The sequence below is a fragment of the Megascapheus bottae genome, chromosome 8 (genome assembly GCF_031878675.1).
Source record: "Megascapheus bottae isolate mThoBot1 chromosome 8, mThoBot2.hap1, whole genome shotgun sequence".
Classification (NCBI taxonomy): Eukaryota; Metazoa; Chordata; class Mammalia; order Rodentia; family Geomyidae; genus Megascapheus; species Megascapheus bottae.
Window position 1 is genome coordinate 43,164,733 of NC_143516.1, and position 24,937 is coordinate 43,189,669.

Here is a 24,937-nt window from a genome sequence, read left to right on the forward strand (position 1 = left end):
TCTTTCTTTCATTATGCTTGTTTTGTTTTTCATCAGAATAAGGTGGAGAGTTATTTACAGTTTTCCCATGATGACCTAAGAATCACAGAAAAATAGTGTTATTATTCATGCAGTCCCATAACTGTTTGCAACATGAGGCTCGTTCCCTCTCTCCCTTTCTCCCTCTCTCCCTCTCTCTCTCTGAAATCTTAGAACAAGGGTTTCACAAAGCAACCTTTGATGAGGTCATTCGGTGATCATGTATAAACCTCAAAGGTTGTGACGTTTGACAAATGTCATTTATTGTGTTTCCAGTTTTCTTTTGTCAAAGGATAATTTCAATTTCTTTATTCTCTGGTCCCCAGTGACCTCTGAAACATTATTTGAATTAGGTGCTGTCAAATTCTTGGATCTGTCAAGAATTCTGATTCATTGCTATTCAATATTAAATTTTACTTGTCATTTTAAAAAATACCTGAGACACTTCTCCCTAAATGCAGATGGAAATGTCAAAGAGAAATCCCAGTTCTCACATTTTCAATACTAGATTAATGAGTGTCAATCAATAATCATATGTCAGGTCATTCTCCATGAAATGCCATCTAGAAATAAAAATAATCTGCTATATAATATATGACTTCTTTTTAACTAATATTTTCATCTGAACCTGACTCTATTCTTTGAGATGAAGATAGAGAAGATATTTATCACTAGTTAACTTTCCACCATCATTGAAAAAAATTATAAGCTGAAAAAAGGCAATGCAAAAATATGGCATAATTCACCAGTTTTTCTGTAATGAAGATCTAAAATATGACTAGAAAATTATATTCTTAGATTCAGAAACCCCACTCCTGTCTTTCAATTTCTCATAGTCTTATCCTCTAAAACACCTTCTTTCTACCTAGTTAAAAACAGGCAAGCTCTCAACTCACTACATTATTTGTTTATGTATTTGTAATATCTAGCTAATAGAAAGCATTTCAGTCTGAAATTGTACCATTACAGTTTTGTTTTCAAGCCTTGACTGTAATTCCAGGCATTTACTTTTTTACTTGTTATTCTCCTGTGTTCTCAGTAGTACTGGTCTAAATGTTTGTATCAGTTTGTATTACATCACTGACTTTGAAAGAAAATAACCATTGCTTCATTACATGTACTTTGAAAACTGTGCTAGCTCCTCTCTGTCTCATTGAATCTCAATGTAAGCTATCGGATGTTGGTGATTTTATATGAGTTGTCCCTTGACCTGTCACTTATGACAGAAGATGTGTTGCTTGATTTGTTTTTGGTTTTGTTGTTGCTTACTTCATAAATGTCTGAAGGTCAAAGTCAACATGAAACTTTATCAGCAAGTTAGGTTGTATTGTGTATTTTTCTCCATTAGAGAGTCTTGAGTATTTTACTCCATTAGACAGCATTGAGCCAAACTTGTACTCAAAGTTTGTCGTATCACCCTTCTGTTGAGGAAAACAATATGTTCAAATTATACAATCCAGAGCCAAAGAAACAGCAGCCCAAGAGAATAATGTTAGAGGGAAACTTCCTTTGTTCAGAATTCTGAGCTAGGTCTGGGTCAAGGCAATTATCCCAAACCTTAATTCTGGGCTTATTTTTAAGAAAACCGAAGTGTGTTATAAAAGCATTAAAATTCCTACCCTACAAAATATGAGGATCCATAGCATTTCCACACACCTGGTCTATGAATAGGAGGTTCTGTAGCTACCGCCCTCTTCTATTTCTGACCAAGAATGGGTCTTTTGATTTAATCACCACTATAATACAGATTTCTTTTTATTCTTTGTTTTCTTTTTGTTTCAGCCCAGACTCACCATTCTCACTTAGAGAAGTGTCATATGCCCAACACATCTAAAGACTTTCACCTGTGCACCTTCTATTACAAAGTACCAGGGCTAGGAGTTTAGCGCCGTGGTAGAGTGCTTGCCTAGCATGTAGGAAGCCCTAGGTTTGATTCCTTGGTATCACATACACAGAAAAATCCAGTAGTGGTGCTGTTGCTCAGGTGGCACAGTGCCTGTTTTGAGAAAGCTCAAGAACAGTGTCCAAGCCCTGAGTTCAATTCCAGGACTGGCCAAGAAAAAGAAAGCACCAGATAATGCCATTTAGGACTTTCTAACAGTAGATAGCTTACTAGAACTCACTGATTTCCACTTTGTAAGGACTATCAAAAATAATTATATCAACACATAAAAATTTGAGTGAGAAACTGAGATAAATTGGGAAGCTTTAAAAATAGAGTTTAGTGTCCACACAATATTATGACTTGTACTCTTAATTATGTGACACTACTGAAAGCTTTAAAACTCTAGATACTAAGTGACAGATTGGACAGCATCAAATGCTTTGTGAACTTTTATTTTGAATTGCTGAGGAAAGCTGAATCCAATGACAGTGCCAGCTCTGTAATGAGCTCTGGGAAGGAGTTTGACTATAGAGTTTTTTTTCTCTCTCTCTCTTTTCTGTTTGGCCAAGAACTATGTAAATTATAGGCAAGTAAGTCTTAAAATTTCTTATTTCCAGGAAAATTTCAACAACCATATATATTTAATGACTCCAATTAATATATCACTCAACTTTACCTTAAATTATCACTATTAGTACATATGAACAAAAATAACTATAAAGAGAGTCTTAAAATACACAACTTGGGGCCGGGAGTTTGGCCTAGTGGTACAGTGCTTGCCTAGCATGCACGAAGACCCAGTTTGATTTCTCAGTATCACATACATAGATAAGCAGGAAGTAGTGCTGTGACTCTAATGGTGGAGCTCAGATATTGTGTTTTAAGTGGAGAGCTCAGATCTTGAAGTCAAGCTGCAGGATAGTTTAAAAAAATACACAACTTGTAGGTTTTTTTTTCTATTAGTCTGTACTATACACATAATGAAGAAAAAGCTGAAAGTAGAGAAAAGGATAAAGCAAGGTAGAGGAACAGATTTTCCTCACAGATAATTTCTTCACAGAATTGTATTACCTATAAATAAAACTAACTTTATAAGAACTAATAAAATCAAGTAGAGATTATAACAGGTAAAAAGGACAGGCTTACATTTTCTGTCATTCTTCCCACAAACAGCACAGTACATGAATGGGTAATGTCTACTTCTTGGAAAAGAGAAAAGTAAGCATCAAGGAAACTTTTTCTTTGTCTCCAACATCCAATCCACCAGAATGAAACCCAGAACCATGACAGAGATGCATGCAGAGATTCAAGGGGAAATAAAGAAGAGAGAGAACTGTGATTACTTTTTCACGATGGATGGGTGAGGTGCATAGAGGAAGGAAGTAGCAATCTGACAGATGATGAAGAAAAGAGAACACATTTTCAGTAAAAAAAAAAACACAATGAATAATATTAGAAAACAATAAAGTCTATTTCAGATAGTGCTCTTCAAATAGTGTTGATGCAGTATCATATAGAATACATAATACAGAGCAGAGAAGGAAAGCAAATAGAGGAGACTGACGTGAGCCAGATTATAGAGTTTTATAATAGCTAAGGACGATTCTAATAGCTAAATTATACTAAGAAAATAATACCTTTCTTCTACAAATCAGCTTAGAAAAGTCTATATTAAAACTATTTTTGGGCTGCTCATAGTCACATTAGTCTGCAATTGAAGCTACTTTAGGATTGGTGAGTGAGGGTGTCTATTTGAGGCCTGTCTAAGAATAAAATAATTCAGAAGACTCCACTTGAACCATTGACTATAGTATTTATCCTTGTTACCAGGGAAAGCACATGGCTGGATGCCTTTGTGTGTGCCTTTCACTCTCAGAAACACAGAGTAGCACAAGTAGCACAGAGATTACAGCCTAGGTAACTCCAGATAAAGTGAGACCCTAAATCAACAAATACTAACTTAAGGATCAGGAGGCATGGTTCAAGTGGTAGAGCACCTGCCAGGCAAGCATGAGGCTTAGAATTCAGTTACAAATACAGCCCCGCCCAAAATACTTTATTTTATTATATGACTTTTTTAGTATTATTTTAGGTCGTTGTACAAAGGAGTTGTGAAACCTCTACAATGCTTTCCAGAATGGATGAACAAGTTTGCATTCCCACCAACAGTATGTTAAGATTTCCTTTTTGGCTTCTCCTTTGATATAAAAAGTAAAAATGTACTTGAAATATCAGAAACTTAAAATCATACCCATTATAATATTTTTTAATGTGAACTCTGTTGAATTGGCATATCAACTATTAATCAATTCACTTAATCTCACAACAGGCACTTCTCACAATAAGTATTCTAATGTATATTTATTGCATTAATTTAGGGTAATATTTGATATTATGATGTATTAAAATATATCATTTACTGACTTCTAATACCACTGGCAGGATGGAAGTGAGTAAGAGTTACAAGAAAGTTTTAGTTGAAATTAAGACAAATCTTGATCTCATTATGGAAGTGTTTAGTATTTTTAGATGATTGATTACTGTGTTAATTTTGAATGCAGAAGTAGATAACAGTGGTTTTTAAATACACAAAGTATAATTCTCCATATACATCTACTCCACTCACAGAGTTAAATCTACATAATAACTATTTACAAACCATATGTATATATACATATATAGAGACACAAAATATATTTTCTTGAAAATTAAGACTTCCTTGACTTAAGACAATAGAATGACCCAGTCATCCTTTTATTCTCTAGCATACTTGCACATGGTAAAGTGAGATTCATCTACTTAAATTGAAGAATGAATGGAGGGCACTATGCTAGATAGGGTAGCAACAGGCTCTTCCTATAAAACACATATAAATAGATTAAGCCTTAGTTTTTGATAACAAAGGAAGGTCACTTCAAAGTGGTTCTGTATTTTGTCACATATATCAAAAACCCATACACCTGGAATCATTGGGCAGGAGGCTTTGGGTATCATTTTCAAATCAAATTCAACAATTTTAAATTTCACCAATTACACCAATATCTACTCAAAAGGGATCAAATGCCTCAATGTGAGACTTGAAACTTTGCAACTACTACACAATGAAATAGAAGAAACAAAATATATAGGCATAGGCAAGAACATTCTGAAGAGACTCTCAGGGAAAGAGCAAATAGAGAAACTTCACAAATGGGATTACATCAAATTAAAATATTTTTACACAGCGAAGGGCATAGTTACCAAACTAAAAATTCTGATAATAGACCAGGAGAAAATCTTTGCCATTTATAAATCCACCACGGGATTAATGTTCAAATATACAAAGCGCTGAAGAAACTATGATCCAAGTACCCTAATCAATAAATGAGCAAATTAAGACTTCTCAGAAGAAGTAGAAATAAGCCTCAACAACATATGAGGAAATGCTCAATATTCTTGGTCGTAAAGGATATACAAATCAATCAACAGGAGAAAAGACTAAAGAAATGAAGAGAAGAGGGATCCAATGTAGAGAATCATTCAATGTAAATCCTAAACATTTACAAAGAAAGCGTGTGGGAGGGAGAGGTGAGCATGTTGAAAGAGGTGACATTGATCAAAATATATTGCACTCATAAATTGCTTTGTTAAATTGCAACTCCTTCATACAACTACTTAAAGATTTTAAAAATTGCAACAATACCTTGAGATTCCCTCTCACCCTAACACATGGAGCAAAAGAAAATCTATTATACTGTTAGTGGGAATGTAAATTAGAACAACCATTCCGAAAGGCAGTGTGGAGATTCCTCAAAAAAAAAAAAAATAAACCTAAACATGGAATTACCCTACAATCCAGAGATCCTTGGGCATTTTCCCAGAGTATTACAAGACAGAATATGATAAATACATTGCACATGCATATTCATTCATGATAGCCAACATCCCAGTTTTTCTAAAACAGATGAAAATGTAGTCTTTGGGGCTGGGAACAAAGCCTAGTGGTAGAGTATTTGCCTGGCACATTCAAAGCCCTGGGTTCCATTCCTCAGGACCACATACACAAAGACAGGCAGAAGTGGTACTGTGGCTCAAGTGGTAGAGCACTAGCCTTGAGAAAGCTCAAGGACAGTGCCCAGGTCCTAAGCAGCAAAAAAAAAAAAAGGAGCAATTATGCACAATGGAATTTTATTCATTCATTATTTCATTTGCAAGGCAATGGATGGACCTAGAACATGTTAGTTTTCATGGTTCTAAGTCATGTTAAGTAAATCAATCAGGATTAGAAAGACAAATGTCTTCGACCTGGACTTTGGCCTAGTGGTAGAGTGCTTTCCTAGCATGCATGAAGACCCAGGTTTGATTCCTTGGTACCACATACACAGAAAAAGCCAGGAATGGCTTAGTGGCCCAAGTGGTAGAGCTCTAGACTTGAGAAATCACAAGCACAGTGCCCAGGCCTTTTAAGCCCCAGGATTGGCAAAAAAAAAAAAGAAAGACAAATGGCTTATGTTTTACTTCATAAGTGGAAGCTAGAACTGAAATACAAAGATGCATAACAACTTAAACAGGGCTCAATGGATTCTCTCTTTCTCTCTGTTCATTCTTAGATGAGGTATCCAAAGAAGTAACTCCTCTGAATAACTAATGTATTATTTAACAAAATGACACCAGGAAATGGAAACATACTTGATAGAATGGGCAAATAGAGGGACATAGGAATGGAGAGAGAAAGATAAGCAAATGAAGTAACTGTTTACTATGCATTATGTTAAAAAATAGGCTGCACAACCTGATAGTAGGACAGGATGGAGAATGAGGAGAAGCATGAATCTGATTGTATAAGTACTTAATAATAATAGTTTTAAAATACTGTTAATTATATATATATTTGTTCTATGCACTGTTAGATGTTCAATTTTCTTTCAAATATATTAATCTGTTGGGGGCCTTTAAAATTAAAGTAGATAAAATTTAAACAAATTATGTAGAAATATATTAGTGGTTTCCTTTAATTTCACAATTCAAAAATTGACATAATATAGATATTTCCTTTACACAAAAAAAAACAAAGAAAGAGGAAAGGGAGGGAGGGAAGAAGGGAAGGAGTAAGAAAGGAATGGAAGGTCAGGGATTTTTTTTCCCAAAATATTTTAATAACCAAGGTTACTACTAGGCAATACTATCACAGTATCCAAACATTTTGATAAAAATCTTAAGTCTCTTATTTTCAAAATTTCTTATATATAAATTCATGACTACTTAATTTTATAGGCTGATCTAAATGAGAAAATGTATTCAATTTGAAGAAAAATTTGAAGACACACAATTGGCAGTACAGATGGTATGATTAAGGTTGCCAAATAAAACACATTAAAGAATATACACATACCCAAGTGTAGTTTAGAATGATACTAGTACCTAGACACTTAGGATCTCCTCAAAAATAAATTATGATAACTATGTAAATTGACATGTCTATCCCAAATTCTAGCCCTTAAGGTGAAAGAAAACAAGGCATGCTAAATTCAAAAGAAGTTCCATACTGTTTTCCATAGTGCTTGAACAAGTTTACACTCACACCAATAGTGTAGTAGTGATCTCTCCTGGCCACATCCCTGCTAGCATCTATTGTTATTACATTTCTTGATCATGGCCATTCTAACTGGAGTGAGGTGGAATCTTGGAGTTATTTTGATTTGCATTTCTTTTATGCCAGAGATATCCAGCATTTCTTCATGTATCTATAGGCCATTCTTATTACTTCTTTGTAGAAGACTCTCTTTAAGTCTTTGGCCCATCTTTTAATGGGATGGTTGTTTCTTTGGAGATTTGTTTTGGAGAGATTCAATTTTTTAGCTGTAGGTATATTTTAGATATGAGGCCTTTATCTGTTGCATTGTTAGTGAAGATCTCTCACCCTGTTCCTTTCTGTTTAACTTGCTAGCGATGTCCTTTGCCATACAAAAACTCTGCAGCTTAATGCAGTCCCCTTTGTCCAAACTTTCTTTGATTTGTTGTATTTCTGAATCTTTATTGAGAAATATGGAGCTCCCCTATGAGCCAGCAATTCCACTAGTTGGCATTTACCCAATCTTCCAGTAACAAGGACATACTAAAACCACTAGAACTTTATCTTGAGTGATTGTTGTTCTTAATGTAGTATGTTATTTATTTTCTGTTTTATTGCCCTTTGTTTAATTTCATATTGTTACAGTATCTGACTTTGTTACCTGATATGTTGTATATATGTTTATTTGAAATAGGAAAAGATTGGGGGAAAGCAAGATGATTGGGAGGGAGTGCAGGGAGGGAAATGGGGACAAAACATGAGAAGGGGTATCAGTGTGTGAGAAGTAATGTACCCTCTATCTGGACAATATAACTGTAACCCCTCTATACATTTCAATAAAAAAAGAAGTTCCAATACTTAACAGATATTTTCTTGCCTGGAGGAAAAGAAATTGAAATGACCTGAAAACAATTCAGGACTCTATTTCAGTTACAGGAAAAATAGTGATGCGTTGATGTGTTCCGTTAGAATGAATAGAAGTGAGACTTTAACAACACGTTTCCTGTCAATCATTAGCACATCACATAGGTTTTGAGAAATGAGATCATGAGATCAGTCTATCTGATCATACATGGATGTACAAATTATTATAGACAGAGGTTCTATTGGGGGAAGAATTTTCAAAATTCATAAAACATCTTAACAAATAATTCAGATATAATCACAGCACAGTGAACTAAAGAATAAAGATCTCTAATTCAGGAAAATAATATAAAAATAAATATCCTTGACCTTTTATAATGATAAAATTGGTACATTGATTAAGATGAATAAACTAATATGTTGCATCAAAACTCCTTGGTACAACTAATTACAAATAGTAAAATACAATTTCAAAACTATACTTTGTAGCCAGGAAAACTTCAAATAAAGTAAAATTCAACAAATATATATTTGTATATATATATATATTTCAGTGTAATTATTTTCTGAATATTAGATCTTAAAACATCTATACATAGATACATGGAACCTCACAAACTCAATGATATGAAAACATAGATTTTAGAACACATGTGTCTACAGCTGTATCTTTTCTTCCTCCTATGTACAAACCACCTACGTTTGCCATGTTCAAGACTCAGCCTTCCAAATCCAAAATAAGTGTGATTAGATTATATGAACTGGATGTCAAAAGCATATAATCAATGTGCTTAATATCTATATATCCTGACATGTGGTTTTATTTTCTCTTCAGTTAATTTCTAGGTAGGTACAAATGTTGATGTAAGCATAGGGAGACAGGGCATTATTACACCATTTCAAATGCATTAACCTCCTATGTTTGAATTCAGAATAGTCTGCACTCTGAGGAATTTATAATCTTAAATAATGAAAATTCCACACAGAGATCTACTTCTATGAAGTACTCATTATAACTTCTTTAAATCAAACTTCTTAGCGATATACATCTCTGGAGAAAATTAATCCAGAATAAATCTGACTATGACTTTTAAGTTTGACTTTCACTCAGAATGACTAGAGGAAGGTAGCCTTGACTCCTACAGGCTGCTAACATGTGACCACTGAACTGTCATTGCATTAGTAGTGAGGTGCAGTGACAGGTGTATTGAAGCTGTAAGTAGTATCAAATCTATCCAGGACATTATGCAATACTAAAACAATAAAAAGATCTCTCTGAATGTAATATTCACTTCTGCCTGAAATCTGAAAATATACACATGTGGATTTCAGCATCCTGACAAAGACATGACAGAAGTTAGTTTGGTTTGTGCTGAGGCAGCCTCCGGCTCATCTCTAAATTTAGTCATCGCTGCAAGATAGTGCTGATGAAGCTCTCAACTTATTTTGCATAGCAATCTATGTGTTATTGTAAGAGATTCCTAAATAGATTAGTTAGAACAGAGTTGATGTACTTGGAATATTTCCTCTTGTCCCCAAATTATAAATTTTGAAATATCATTGAAACTAATTCTAAGTTGATCTTTACCTACTGGTAAGATACATTTATACTTTTGCTTTAACCAATGTATTGCTTAATACAATGAATGATTAAATTGATTTTTAAAAGCCCCGGGTGATATGTCTTATGTAGTCATATCTGTAAGATACACTCTCTCAATATATATAGTGTACCTCATAGTGTATTTTATATAGTGATATATAAGTGTAACTATAAGATACGCTATATATAGTTACTTCTGGGTTCTTTCAATTATTTTCCTTATTGTAAATAATATGTCTGTATTGTATGATAGACCTTTCAAGCCTTTCATTATTGTCTATTGCTGATTTATTATTCATATGGATGTTTTGTCTTTTTCTTCTAGAACATTTTAGAATACACTAGTCAAAGCTTATTCTTTCCAAGTCTTGAACTTATAATTTGTTGGACACCTCCAGAGAAATACTATTCCAAGTAAGTATTTCTTATTAATTTGACAAATGTCTCTTTTGAGCTATTAAAATTTTGCCTCAGAAATAGAGTTTTTTTTAAGTCATACTAGTGGAAATATTTTCTCCTGACTGACATCAATGAGTGAGGGCATTATTCTTTCTTGTCCTTTGGTACAGTTATTTTCCCAGACTTAGGTAGTTTTGTGGGCAAAACTACAGTGATCAGGATTCTGCTATTCTTGGATAATTTCTTGTAGTCTTTGGGGTTTATATTCACTCAGTTCTCACTCTTATCCTTGTATTCTGTGTACTGGACTCCGATTGCCTAAATCTCCTGGAACATCTCTCATCACCTCAGCTCAAGAAATCTGCCAATATATCTTGCATTTTGTGATAATATTGTTTCTAATGTGCAACGTTAAAAATTGTGTTTAACTATTTTACATATATGGGCATGTCTCATTGGAATTCTTATGATGAAGTGGTTTTTTATTCCTCCTACTTGAGTGTTATTTTACTAACATACATGGAAAAAAAGAACAAAATATGCTTATAAAATCTCCTGGTGAATTTTATTGGATTCCATATTTTTATACAATTTTGGGGTTTGCAGGGAATTTATGAAAATATGTTTTATATATATATATATCCTTCAGTAAATGTCCTCTTATGCTGTTCAGGGCTGTACTAAGCTGGAGCCTGAGAAATAATTAACATTAGCAAAATACTAATAATGCACACTTCATTAAGTTTCTACGGTTATTTTCGTTGCTTTTTTTCTGACTCTAGATTCCTTATGACACTTACTAAATATTTCTTCCTATTTTCATTTTTGTCTTGACAATTGCCAAGCTTGAAAGTCTTTCTTGATCCTGATGACATATAAAAATGGTCAGTTATTTGGAAAATGAAGTTTTAAAATTGTGGAAAAAAGGTGCTACAAAATATTTGTTGTTGTTTAATTCTATAATGAGAATTGTCATGAGATCATTAGTTTATGACAGATGATTTTAGCCTTCATACTGACCTAGACTGGTACCTACTACTGGATACTAAAGATTTAATGTTTTACCTTTGTAAGGAGTACATATCTTGAGATATATTTCTTGCAAAAAGCAAATTTTGACACAAAGTAAATCATGTTTATTCTTAAACTTCCAACTACTATTTTTTAAATTTTTAATTATTTAATTAGAACATAATAATGTACATACTTTATGTCTACCAAGTGATCCTTTTGTGTGTGTGCTGGTAATGGAAGTTGAACTCAAAGGACTGAGCACTGTCTCTGAGCTTTTATGGTCAAGTCCAGGGCTCTATCACTTTGATCCACAGTGTTATTTCCACTTATTTTCATTTGTTTCATTGTTTGTTTTGGTTTGGGTAGTTAATTGAGGATAAGCGTGTAAGGATTTTCCTTCCAGGGTTGGCTTAAAACTGAAATCCTCAGATCTCAGCCTCCTGAGTATCTAGGATTATAGATATGAGCCACTGATGACCAGCTCTATGCTATATTTGTGTGCATATGTAATTTTCTACATAATTTTCAAATCAAGATAAACATACCCATTTTCCAAGATGTATTATTTGATGGTAAAACTGTTCAAAGTCCTTTTTACAATGAAATACTATGTACCCATAAGAATAGTAAAATTCTATTAGTAATTAAAATATAGATGGGATATGAGGTTATACAATAATTGAGTAAATCAAAACTGAGAAAAAAATATTATGTCATCTCACACTGTGGAAATTGAGAGTGTGGACCAGAGGGGAAGAAGGTCTAGGGAAAATTGGATCACAGATATCAAGATATATAGCATTAGATATAGAAGTAAGTTCTGGAATTCTCTTGTTAAAGTGGTGAGAATGACAATTTACTGTATATTCCACTCATTAATTTTGATGATTAACAAGACTTCTTAGCTACAGCAATAATTAATAACTACCCAAAATGGGTAGTCTATTCTTTTGTTCTTTCCTTCTGTATTTTAAGTTGGGATTCTTTTGAAAGGAAGAGTTCTCCTTGCCTTCCATTTATTTATTGAAAGTTCATGGAATCAATATGGGACCAGGGTATTTGCTATGGCTTAAAAATTCAACAAAATTACTGTTTTATCAGTCAACTTATGTTATCATTGGAAGCTATATTTGGTTCAAGTGTGCATCCTTTTGCAATTTACCACCATCCTTTCATAAGAACATTCTGACTTTATGATACTAGAAGATGTAATAGATTTATATAATATTTTCGATATGCTAGTCTTACATCAACACATTAATGTTAGTAGGAGCCCAAATTTTATTCATGATCGTGGTTAGGAAAAAGATGAATTACTACATGTGCTATTACTGGCCTTACTTAAGGTAGGAAATATGGATATATCTTAACCTATGCATACATTATCTATATGCATCTATATACATTATCTCCACATTTCATTTAACTACTTATTAATAATCATGTTATTATATGGTTTTGACAATACCACCTCTGTATATATTGATAAATTTATGGGAACTACTTATAATGTAGAGTCTAGTAGTACCGACTTCTGATTATTTTGCTAGCCTATTTTTTGATTTCAAAACTTAAATTTCAATTTCCTCTCTTCCTTTCCCATAAAGGATTTTTATGATAATACCATGAAGGATTTTTGTGTTCACTTGTCCATGTGTACAATTTTTGTCCATTTGTTCACTTGTCCAATTTTAAAATGAAAATGAAAATATTAAAATATCAGTATTAATATGTGAATGTGTCCTGGAAAATTAGAATAGTTTTCATTGAAGATTGATAATAATGTAAAACAAATACAATTTTTGCAGTGACTTTTTATTAGTCTGGTTTAAAAATTAGAAATTGTTAGCTTTTTTGATAAAGATTTGGAGGTGAATTACCATATACTCTGATCTACCTTTCTGCCAACATCAATAATACAATAAAACACCTTGACTTTGAGATCTTAAGGGACAGCCATGAATCTGAACCTGATGCCCTTCTCAAAATTGGTTCCTGGAAAAAAGACATATGAACTACAAAAATAAGAGATTAAAAAGAAAATCTGTCCTGATCAGACTTTCTTACTGTCACAAAGCCTGTACAATAATGCATAGATGTTTAGACCTTTTATAAAAATCACATGATTACATTCGTTGGTGTTCTAAGGTCTTTTTCCAGTGCCCACATTTGGGAACAAGGACAAAAGGAGATTTCTTAGTTACATTATTAAAGAGGGGAGAAAAATGAAATAACATTTCAATAGTTATATTTATTGTGTTAAAATATTAGAAAGCCACTGTAATAAAAAGAAGTCTACAGATTAACTGTCATTAATGAGTTGCATTTTTATTCTCCTTTCTTCATCCTTTTACTAAAACTTCATCAAGCCATGCATGTGGTCATGAACAATAACATGAGACACTAAAGGGAAGAATAATAGCTGCCATGTAAAAGAAGAGAGATAGCATTTGGGAAGTAGATTTTCTCAGGACAAGGCAAATTTGACTTATAGTTGAAATATTTTAGAGCATTCAATCACTCTTTGTCCTATAAACATCGAAGATAGAATTTGTGCTAGAAGTAATAGTAATATGAGGCATCAGACCTTAAATTGTGAAGAAATAGTAAAATTTTACACCAGTAAATATAATTTTAATATTTTTATGACACTAAATTATTAGCTAACTCCCATATAACTTAAATATATTCTTAAAAGGTAAAGAACATTAAAACAGAATATTTCCATACTGTTGTTTACTGCTGAAAGAAAAAAGTAACTAAAATCATGTGTTCAAATATGCAATTGTTATTTTAAAATGGTGCTTTATTATTTTTAAATCTTTTGGTTAAAAGAATACACACTAAGAATCCAAGACTAATCAGAGTATAAATTTCTCAGTTCCTCAATTCAGCTAGACTTCACACTGAAGGACATATTAATCTTTTATGAAAAATAATCAGCAACACATTAATACACTATGATCAAAAAAGATTCATCACAGGGATGCAAAGTTGGTTCAGTGTACACAAGTCAATAAATATAATTCATCACATCAACAGGAGCAAGGACAATAATCACATGATTATCTCAACAGATGGGTAAAAGGCATTTGACAATAACCAACACCGCTTTATGCTAAAAGTTCTGGAGGATCTAGGAATCCATGGAACATTCCTCAGTATAATAAAGGCTATATAAGATAAACCCACAGCTAGCATTATACTTAATGGCAAAAAGCTACAACCATTTCCTTGAAAATCAGGAACAAGACAAGGATGCCCACTTTCTCCACTCCTTTCTAAGATAGTATTAGAATCCCTAGCCAGAGAAATACGGCAAGAAGCAAGCACAAAGGGGATCCAAATATGGAAAGAGAAGTGAAACTTTCCATCTTTGCAGATGACAAGATTCTGTATTTAAAAAAACCATACAGAATCCACTTCCAAGTTGCTTGAGCTAATCAAAACTTTGGCAAAGTAGCAGGATATAAAATTAACCCTCAAAAATCATCTGTTTTTCTGTACGAAATGAGGAGAGAAGCGAGACAGAAATAAGGAAAGCAACTCCTTTTGCAATAGTAGCAAAGAAAATAAATACCTAGGAATTAACTTAACTAAGAATATAAAGGACTTTTATGGTGAAAACTTTAAAACCTGAAAAAGGGAATTAAAGCAGAACTGAATAGGCGGATAAACCACCTATTCTCTGTACTTGAAGAATTAATATTGTGAAAATTGCAATCCTGCCAAGGGCTATCTACAAATTCAATGCAATACCCATGAATATCCCAATGACATTCTTTAAGGAAATAGAAGTCCAAAATTTCATATTGAATAATAAAAAAAAAACCCGGATAGCAAAACCAATTCTTAGCAGAAAGAACGGCACAGGAGGAATTTCAATACCAAACTTTAGACTTTATTACAGAGCTATAGTAAACAGAACAGCTTGGCACTGGCACAAGAGCCGGCCTGAAGACCAAGGGAATAGAAATGAAGACACAGAAATGAGCCCTCAGACCTATGGCCATCTAATCTTCAATAAGTGAGCCAAAAAAATAGAATGGAGGAAAAACAGCCTCTTCAATAAATGGTTCGGCAGAACTGGATAAGCACCTGCAGAAAACTAACATTGGATCACTCTATGTTACTCTACACCAGAATTAATTCCAAATGGATCAAAGACCTTGAGATAAAAGAAGATATCCTGAAAACTTTACAAGAAGGAATAGAAGATACACTCGGTATCCTTGGCACAGGTTGAAACTTTCTTTTTTATTTAGATTTTTATTTTAATTAATAGAAGGATTACATTATATTCACCAGATAGAAGGTGCATTACTTCACAAACATTGATACCCTTTCTCATGACATGGTCCCCATTCCCTCCCCCTCTCCCTCTACTCATCTTGATTTCCCCCCATTCCCTATCCAATTTCAAAAAACCAATTAAGCACATATAAAATATATCAGATAGGCCGGGAGTTTGGCCTAGTGGTTAAAGTGCTTGCCTAGCATGCACGAAGACCCGGGTTCGATTCCTTGGTACCACATACATAGATAAAAGCCGGAAATGGTGCTGAGGCTCAAGTGGTAGAGTGCTAGCCTTGAGAAAGTTCAAGGACAGTGCTCAGGCCCTGAGCTCAAGCCCAGGACTGGCAAAAAAATATATATATATATCAGATAACAAGGTGAAATATTGTAACAATATGAGTAACCAAGGGATAGCAAAAGAGATGAGAAATAACATAGTACATTAAGGACAAAAATCACTCATTATATGCCTTTTGTTTCCTTACCCTGGAGGCCCTTACATTTAGTGTCATACTATTTGGACTTATGTCTCTAGATTTTGTTCTATTGTAAATCTCTGCTAGGAGAGCCCAAGGTTTCTACTGATTTTGACAAATAAGGCGGACTCTTGGGCCTGTGTTCCTTTGAGTATGGCTTACTTCACTTACTATGATTTTTTCTAGGCTCTGCAGTTTAATGTGATAGGTCAAAACTTTCTTAATAAAGACCCAGAAACACAACAATGAAAGTTTGGACAAATAGGACTGCATTAAACTACAGAGCTTCTGTATGGCAAAGGACATAGCTAGCAAGTTAAATAGAAAGGCCACAGAATGGGAAAAGATTTTCAGTAGCCATATAGCAGATAAAGGCCTCATAACTAAAATACATCAACAGCTAAAAAAAAATTCAATCTCTCCAAAACAAATCTTAAAGAAACAACCATTCCCTTGAAAGATGGGCCAGAGACTTAAAGAGAGACTCCTCTGAAGAAGAAATAAGAATGACATATGGACACATGAAGAAATGATCAACATCTCTGGTCCTAAAAGAAATGCAAATCAAAACAACTCTGAGATCCCACATCACTCCAGTTAGAATGGCCAAGAAATGATCAAGAAATCTAATCACAACAGATGTTGGCAGGGATGTGGCCAGAAGGGATCACTACTACATTGATCTAGGAGCGTAACCTCCTTCAACCACTATGGAAAGCAGTATGGTGATTCCTCAAAACACTAAACATAGAGCTCCTCTATTACCCAGCAATCGCATTACTTGGTATTTACCCAATGGTCCAGAAACAAGGAGTACTAAACCCACCAACACAATGATGTTCATTGTAGCATTATTTACCATAGCAAAGATATGGAACCAATCCAGATGCCCCTCAGTAGATAACAAGATCAAGAAGATGTGGTACTTATACACAATGGAATTCTATGCTGTCATCAGAAAGAATGACATCGCCCATTTGTATGGAAATGGGAAGATTTGGAAAAAATCATATTAAGTGAAGTAAGCCAGACCCAAGGAATCATAGGCTCAATGGTTTCCCTTGTTTGTAATAATTAGTACAAACCTAGGACTCTCCTAGCAGAGGATTACAATAGTACAAAACCTAGGTACATAAGGTCATATAGAATGAGAATAAATGAAACAATCTCTAGGATATGGAAGCATATCTTGTGTGACTGTTGTTCTTAATGTACTATGTTATTTCTCTTCTCTTTTGTTGCCCTTGGTTAATCTCAAATTGGTACTGTATCTGACTTTGTTACCTTGCAAATTGTACATACGTTTATTTGTTTTTGTTTTTTTATTTTATATTTACATTTATTTATAAAATGCAAAATATAAAACAATATTATATATAAGAATATAAAATAAATGTATAATATGTATTTTATAAAATTTACATGTAGTGTATTTTATTCTTACAATATGTTTATTAAATGTATATTTATCATATATGTTATCTGTATATTAATGTTTATATAAAATATATTTTATACTTATAAAATATGAAATATTATTTTCAATAAATACTAAAAATTAAGAACTTGAAACCAAGAAACAAACTAACAAAACACGTAAGTTTCCCATCATTTAAATTCTAACTTACAAAGTCTGTAAAGGGAGATAGGTATAGAAAACTACCCTCTCTTTGAAATGTTAAAAACTTGCTCTTTCCCTGTGAATTCTAGGGATAGAAGCTTATCTGAAGAAAGGAAATCTTAAAGCTGAAATAAGAAAGAGAAGGGGGAAAACTAGATGATTGGGGAGAAGTGGGAGGAGCAAAATGGGGACAAAAATCATGAGATGAGGTATCAGTGTGTGAGAAGTAATGAACCTACTGCCTGGCAAATATAATTGTAACCCCTCTATACATTACCTCAACAATAAAATAGAAAATAAAAAAGTTTCCACATAAGATTCATGCAATTTTCTCTTTTTATATATATTTACATATACATATATATGCATATATATAATGCCCTTTTTATTTGAGCAACATCTATTTCTCCTGGTTCTGGACTTGACCTAAGGGCCTGTTGTCTCTAGATTAGTCCTATCCCTCTTGATCCACAGCTCCACTTCTTTATTTTGGGGGCTTAATTGCTGATAAGGGTGTCCTGGGCTTTCTTGCCAGACCTCTTTCAAACTGTGATTCTCAGGTCTCACCCTCCTGAATGGCTTGGATTACTATTGTGAGCCACCAATTTTTGGTTGGCTAACTTGGTTGGAAAACTTGGTTTGGAAGTTATTAAAAAAAACAAATAACAGATTTTATAATAGCTCTCACTACACATATAAATGAGGGATTAGTTCTGAGAAATATAGCTAAGAAAAAATGAAACAATTTCTTCTGAAATTTTTCTTCTTAGAATCTTTCCCAAGGTTATTATATAATTTAAATGATTATTTTCCCTGATGAATTTAATTACAACAATATCCCTAATCATCATTTTGAAGGTTTAGGCCAATATATTTTTTTCATTAAATGAATTTTGTTTTGCTCTATCTTCTTTTGAGAAGACTGCACTTCACATACATTAGATTTTTCAGTTACAATTCATGTTAGTCTAGTCTATTGCTCACACATGTTGTATGTAATGAATTGCATTTAATTTAATTTATGCATTAATTGACATTTTTGACAATGAACTCTGCAGGTTTAGTATACAGGAGAAATCAATATTTTCATTTCCTGAAGTATTTCATTTGTTTTTGTATCATTTATGAAGTATGAGTTTATAATTGAAACCAAAAGAACCTCTTTGAATATTTAGAATGCTTACTCTCAGCTAAAATCAAAATTTTGTAATTAACTATCCATGAGCACATACTGTACTTTGCTCTATTTCACTCCTATTTGATAAAGTTTTTAAAACATTAGATCCAGTGAAAAACACAAACATTTGAATGGTTAAGGAAGACATGCTTTTATATTTTTCAGATTGCTTCTGCTTGTCACAGGCCTCTGGACTCATTTCTACTGTTCACCAGACTGTTCAAAAACAAACTTGGAGACAAGTTCATTTAATATGTATTCAGATAGTGTATTCAGATTTCCTGTTATCTGATTGTAAGATCTCCTGACAAATATGTTGTTCTACTCTGACTCTTATCTTCTTGTTTGAGTATGTTAATCTTTGATAGTAACAATGCTATCTTTTAGTCAGAGGAAAAAAAAACTGGAAAGTTCTTTTGGCCTTCACTACCAACTTTTACATAATTGAATGCCAAATCTTTCTATCTCGATCTCTGATTCTTTCCACTAAGCCATATTTTCAGCCTAAGATAAATTCTTTAGATTGTTTGAATTTTCTTCTAAGTATTTTCTAAGATTCAATAATATAAGTTTTATTGTAAAGAGATTTTACTTTTAAATCACATTTATAATGAACTAGTCATTTATAAAAATATGCAATTTTTATGTAATAAAAGCAATTTGGAATCTTTCAGTTGAAACACTTAAAAGTGTAATTCTAGACATCTTATTTGCGTTTTATGAAGTAACATTTATTGGTTGTTTCACTATCTGAAAATATTTTGTTAAGGAAATTTAAAAGCAAAAATATATACAGTCTGGCACCAGTGGTTCATTCTTGTAATCCTAGCTACTCAGGACTCTGAGAACTGAGGACTGTGGTTCAAAGCCAACACAGACAAGAATCAGTGATCCTCTTATATCAACTAACCACCCAAAACCAGAAGTAGAACCGTGATTCAAAGTAATAGAGTAGTAGCTTGAGTGCAAAAGCTGAGGGACATCACCCAATCCCTGAGTTCAAGACACATGACTAAAAAAGATATATATATATATATGTATTACATATATATGTATTACATATATATGTATTACATATATAAAGAGAGGGAGAGAAAATGTGCTTCATTTATAAACCTCTTCAATAGAGATAACAAACTTAGTCTAATAACTTTTATAAATATTGTGAAAAGGTAAAACCATATATGTTTATATTTTTAACTTTTCTCATTGTTATTATATCATTTTTCTTATAAAATTGATTTCAATCAAGGAATATTGTAGCCCATGTAATGACCATAAATGATCACAAATTGCACTTAGATTTCACTTTAGCTTTATTTTAAATTATATGCATTTTAAATGCAAGTCGATATTATTTGTAATATAAATGGTAAAAAAAAATACAGCTGTTTCCACCTGCAGAAAATTAAATTTGGATCCTTCTTTGTCACCCTGCACTAGGATTAACTCCAAATGGATCAAAGACCTCGAGGTAAAAGCAGATACACTGAAAACTTTACAAGAAGGAATAGCAGATGCACTAGGTCTCCTTGGCACAGATCAAAATTTTCTTAATAAGGACCAAGAAGCAAAACAAATCAGAGAAAGTCTGGATAAGTGGGACTGCATTAAACTGCAGAGTTTTTGTATGGCAAAGGACATAGCTAGCAAACTAACTAGAAAGCCTACAGAGTGGGAGAAGATCTTCACTAACCATACAACAGACAAAGGCCTCATATCTAAAATATATCATCAGCTCAAAAAATTGAATCACTCCAAAACTAATCACCAAAGAAGCAACCATCCCATTAAAAGATGGACCAAATGAAGAGGACTGTGCATTTTTGCTATTTAAAGGAATCATACATGACCATACTTTGAGAGAGCAAAAATGACAAGTTTTACTAGATGCTTAGAAAAATCAATCTCATGCAGTCCTATTTACTCTTTTAAGACCCATTTTCATTTTCTTAAGCACATTATATGTTTCTACGGAACCTGTGTTCTTGCTCACATACTAAGGACGGTTCTTGCATATGGTGAATTACTATTGACAATTTTGCAGAAATCTTGTTTCACTGGACCAACACTGTGGCATGGCAGCAAATGCCAACATTTTGGGGAATAGCAGCAAACCTACAGAGACCCTGGGTTTGTTTTTGTTGCTGTTGTTTGTTTTTGATTCCCCTCCCTTCCCTTCTCTGAATCAGCAGGGGTGGCTGGAGGGTAGGGAGCTTATGAATTTCTCCTTCCAGTAGTAGCTCTGAGTGTCACATTTAATATCAATTTTTAACATGATTCTAGTTAAGTGTAGAAGAGAGGAAAAAAGAGGAACTATTCACTTTTTAATACACTGATTTAGAAATTTGGTGTTTTCTATCAGTAGTTCTGAGGCATTTGTAGCATCCTTTATTTCTGCCTTTACGTTGACAGTGTTGAAGCAGGGTGAATAATTAAACTAGGGCATATTTTTCTTTTATAGTGAGCTGCTTCATGATGTTTTCTTTGGAATTTCTGGATAAGTTCAAGAATATGTTCCGCATGTTGTATCTAGTCTGATGTACTTATCCATCTCATTACAGACAAAAACACACAGACTGCATTTTGTAGCTCTGTAATCTTTTAATTCAGAAGTAATTTTCTTCTTTCCTAACTTTGACATTGTAGCTGTAATGTTTTTATTTTGATTTTTTTTCCCAAATCCTTTGGGTCTAATTCTGTGAGCCTACGTGTAGCACTGGATTAAAATGTCTGCATCATTTCTTTAGTTATCCGGTTAACTTTAAAACTGTTGTAAAAGTGTAAACCGGCCCACGACAGTTTTTTTCTTCATGTTAAAGAACTTACTGTTCAGTTTTCATGATTATTGTGTAAGGAAGACTGATAAAGATGTTCTATGGTGCCCTGGACCATGTTAATTACACTTACAATGTATTTGGTTCCACATCACAATGATTTGTCCCAATGACTCTTTTATCTTTTCTAGGCACATTTTTTTTGTTGTTATTGTTGCAGTTTACCATTGCATTGTATTGCTTTGACAACTGTAATTTGAATCAGATCTGAAAGAGGTCCAGAATAAAATATATTTTGATATTAAAAAAAAAGATGGGCCAAAGACTTAAAGAGAGTCTTCTCTGACGAAGAAATAAGAATGGCCTATAGACACATGAAGAAATGCTCAACATCTCTAGTCATAAAAGAAATTCAAATCAAAACAACTCTAAGATTCCGCCTCACTCTGGTTAGAATGGCCAAGATCAAGAAATCAAATAACAACAGATGCTGGAGGGAATGTGGCCAGGAGGGGATCACTACTACACAGTTGGTGGGAGTACAAACACGTTAAACCACTATGGGAAGCCTTATGGCAGTTCCTCAAAAGACTAAACATTGAACTCCCCTGTGACCCAGTAATTCCACTACTTGGCATTTACCCAATTGTCCAAAAACTAGGACATACTAAAGCCACAGCGATGTTCATTGCAGCACTATTTACCATAGCAAAGACATGGAACCAACCTAGATGTCCCTCAGTTGATTAGTGGATCAACAAGATGTGGTATTTATACACAATGGAATTCTATGCTGCTGTCAGAAAGAATGACATTGTCCCATTTGTAAGGAAATGGAAAGACTTTAAGTGAAGCCAGACTCAAAGGAACGTAGGCTCAATGGTTTCCCTCATTTGGGCTCTCCTAGCAGAGAATTACAATAGAACAAAACCTAGATACATAAGGCCAAATAGTATGATGCTGAATAAAAGGACCTCCAGAATATAGAAACAAAAGCTACATAATGAGTGATTGTTGTCCTTAATGTACTATGTTATCTCTCATCTCTTTTGCTGTCCCTTGGTGATCTCATATTGTTACAGTATTTTACATTGTTATCTGATATATTGTATATAGGCTTGATGGGTTATTTGAAATTGGATAGGGAAGGGGGGAAAACAACATGAACAGCAGGGGGGTGAGTGGAGAGAAGTAGGGACCATGCCATGAGAAAGGGTATCAGTGTATGTGAAGTAATGCACCTTCTATCTGGTGAATATAATGTAACCCTTCTAGTAATGACAATAAAGAATATATGAATATAAAGAATATATGTTACTTTTTTCATTTTATCATGTACTCATATACATTTATGTACATATAAACATTTAACATTTATAAGTAAATATTTGCACATATGTTATTCTACATCTTAAACTTTTGATACTAAAAAGTACATCACTCTTTTTCAACTTAGAATATTTTTGCTAGAACACATATTTCATTTAATATTTAAGGTTGATTTAAGGTTTAAATGTTATACTCCCTTCCTTGCTACTGTCTGTATCATCTCTTTTATTTATTTATCTATATATTATTCATATATTTTAGTGCTGACACATAAATTACTGTGTATTTCCACCTACATTTCAGCTGTTTCAGCTCCTTGGACTTCTTTTTTCATATTCCATCATTTTATATTTGATCTCTCACTTCATCCTATTCGTTCATACACCATTGCTTTTACATCTGTACTCTTCTGTATCTATGAGCATTTAAGAGACAAGTAATGGCAAAAATTGTAATTCTACCTCCTTTTATTAGCTTTTAGTAGGCCATGAATCTTAAATGTGCTTTCTGTATAGATAAACACAGCTTTCAAAGGCCAATGTTGTCAGACCATTCTGTTGTTGACCTGCCTTTTGTTAGAGATGCAGCTTTATTTATACTCCCAATAAGTGCTGTATTTATCTTAACCTCACAGTTCTGTAATGCCCAGATACTGTTCTATGAAGAAATTCCTTATAAAATTGAAATCTGATTTCCTACTGACTTACATAGGAATATATAGACATCTTCAATGATTCCTACTTTTCTTATGGTGGATAGATTCATATTTCAATCTTGCATTTGTGGAATTCAAACTGCTTAAAAAATTTGGTTGTCATGCCACTTTTTATTGCTTTGTTCACTCTTTTGGATCAAATTAATTATTAAATAAATTTGAAATGCCATTAAAATTATCCCAATGTATCTTGAAGTTCAAAAAATATCACATATTAGACTCTATAATGTTTGTAATGTTAAACTTACAAAATTATGAAAATCACTATTGATAAAATTGTCTAACTATATGTACATACATTGCATAAGAACAAGAAAAAGTGTTTAATGGGAGTTTCCTTTTCTTTTTATTTCTTCAAACAATACTGTAGTAATTCTTTTATCATTATACTAGCATTCTTGAGTGATAAAAATAAGTTACATTTAGAAGAAATCGAACAACAAAATTTACCATAAAGTAGTTATGACATAATTTTCAATGTTTCTTCATGATTACTGCTGGGCCAATAACATGCTTGCCTTTCTCTGCGTGATTCTGGATTTTTAGAAATACAGAATGACAGGGTTACTGTGTTACAAGGTTTTTCCCCAAATTTTAAAGAATGAGTAATAGAGTAAGAAATATGTGGTAGAATCAATGTCTGTAAGGCAGCAACTCAGAGGGCCATGTTTACTACTTGAAGCTGAACATTCAGTTGGAGATCCTAGAAATTTAGTGGTTCCAAGAACATGGACTATCTATTGAGGAGAGCTAAAGTCCATTAATGAAACCACACACAGAAACAAAGGTGCCATGAAGCCTGCATAGAACAAGGGCATGGGTTAGGACTACACAGAGATTTTAGAGATGATATATCACCACTAATTGCTCTAACTAAAGGAGGATCCACACAGTTTATTGTTTGCTTTTCTGAATTTTGGTCTTATTCCTTTTTATTCTATACCTCCTTTCCCTGCTTTCACAATAAGGAATATTACACTCTGTCTCATCAAATATTGAAAGGTTTATTTTTTTCATTGTAAGCCTTCAAACTCACAAGACAGTTTAGACTTGAACTTGTGTGTGTGTGTGTGTGTGTGCGTGCGCACACACACACACACACACACACACACACACACACGTGCTAGTACTAAGTCTTGTATGCTAGTACTAAGGCTTGAACTCAGGGCCTTTCCACTATCCCTTAACTTTTAATACTGTAACCCTGAAGTG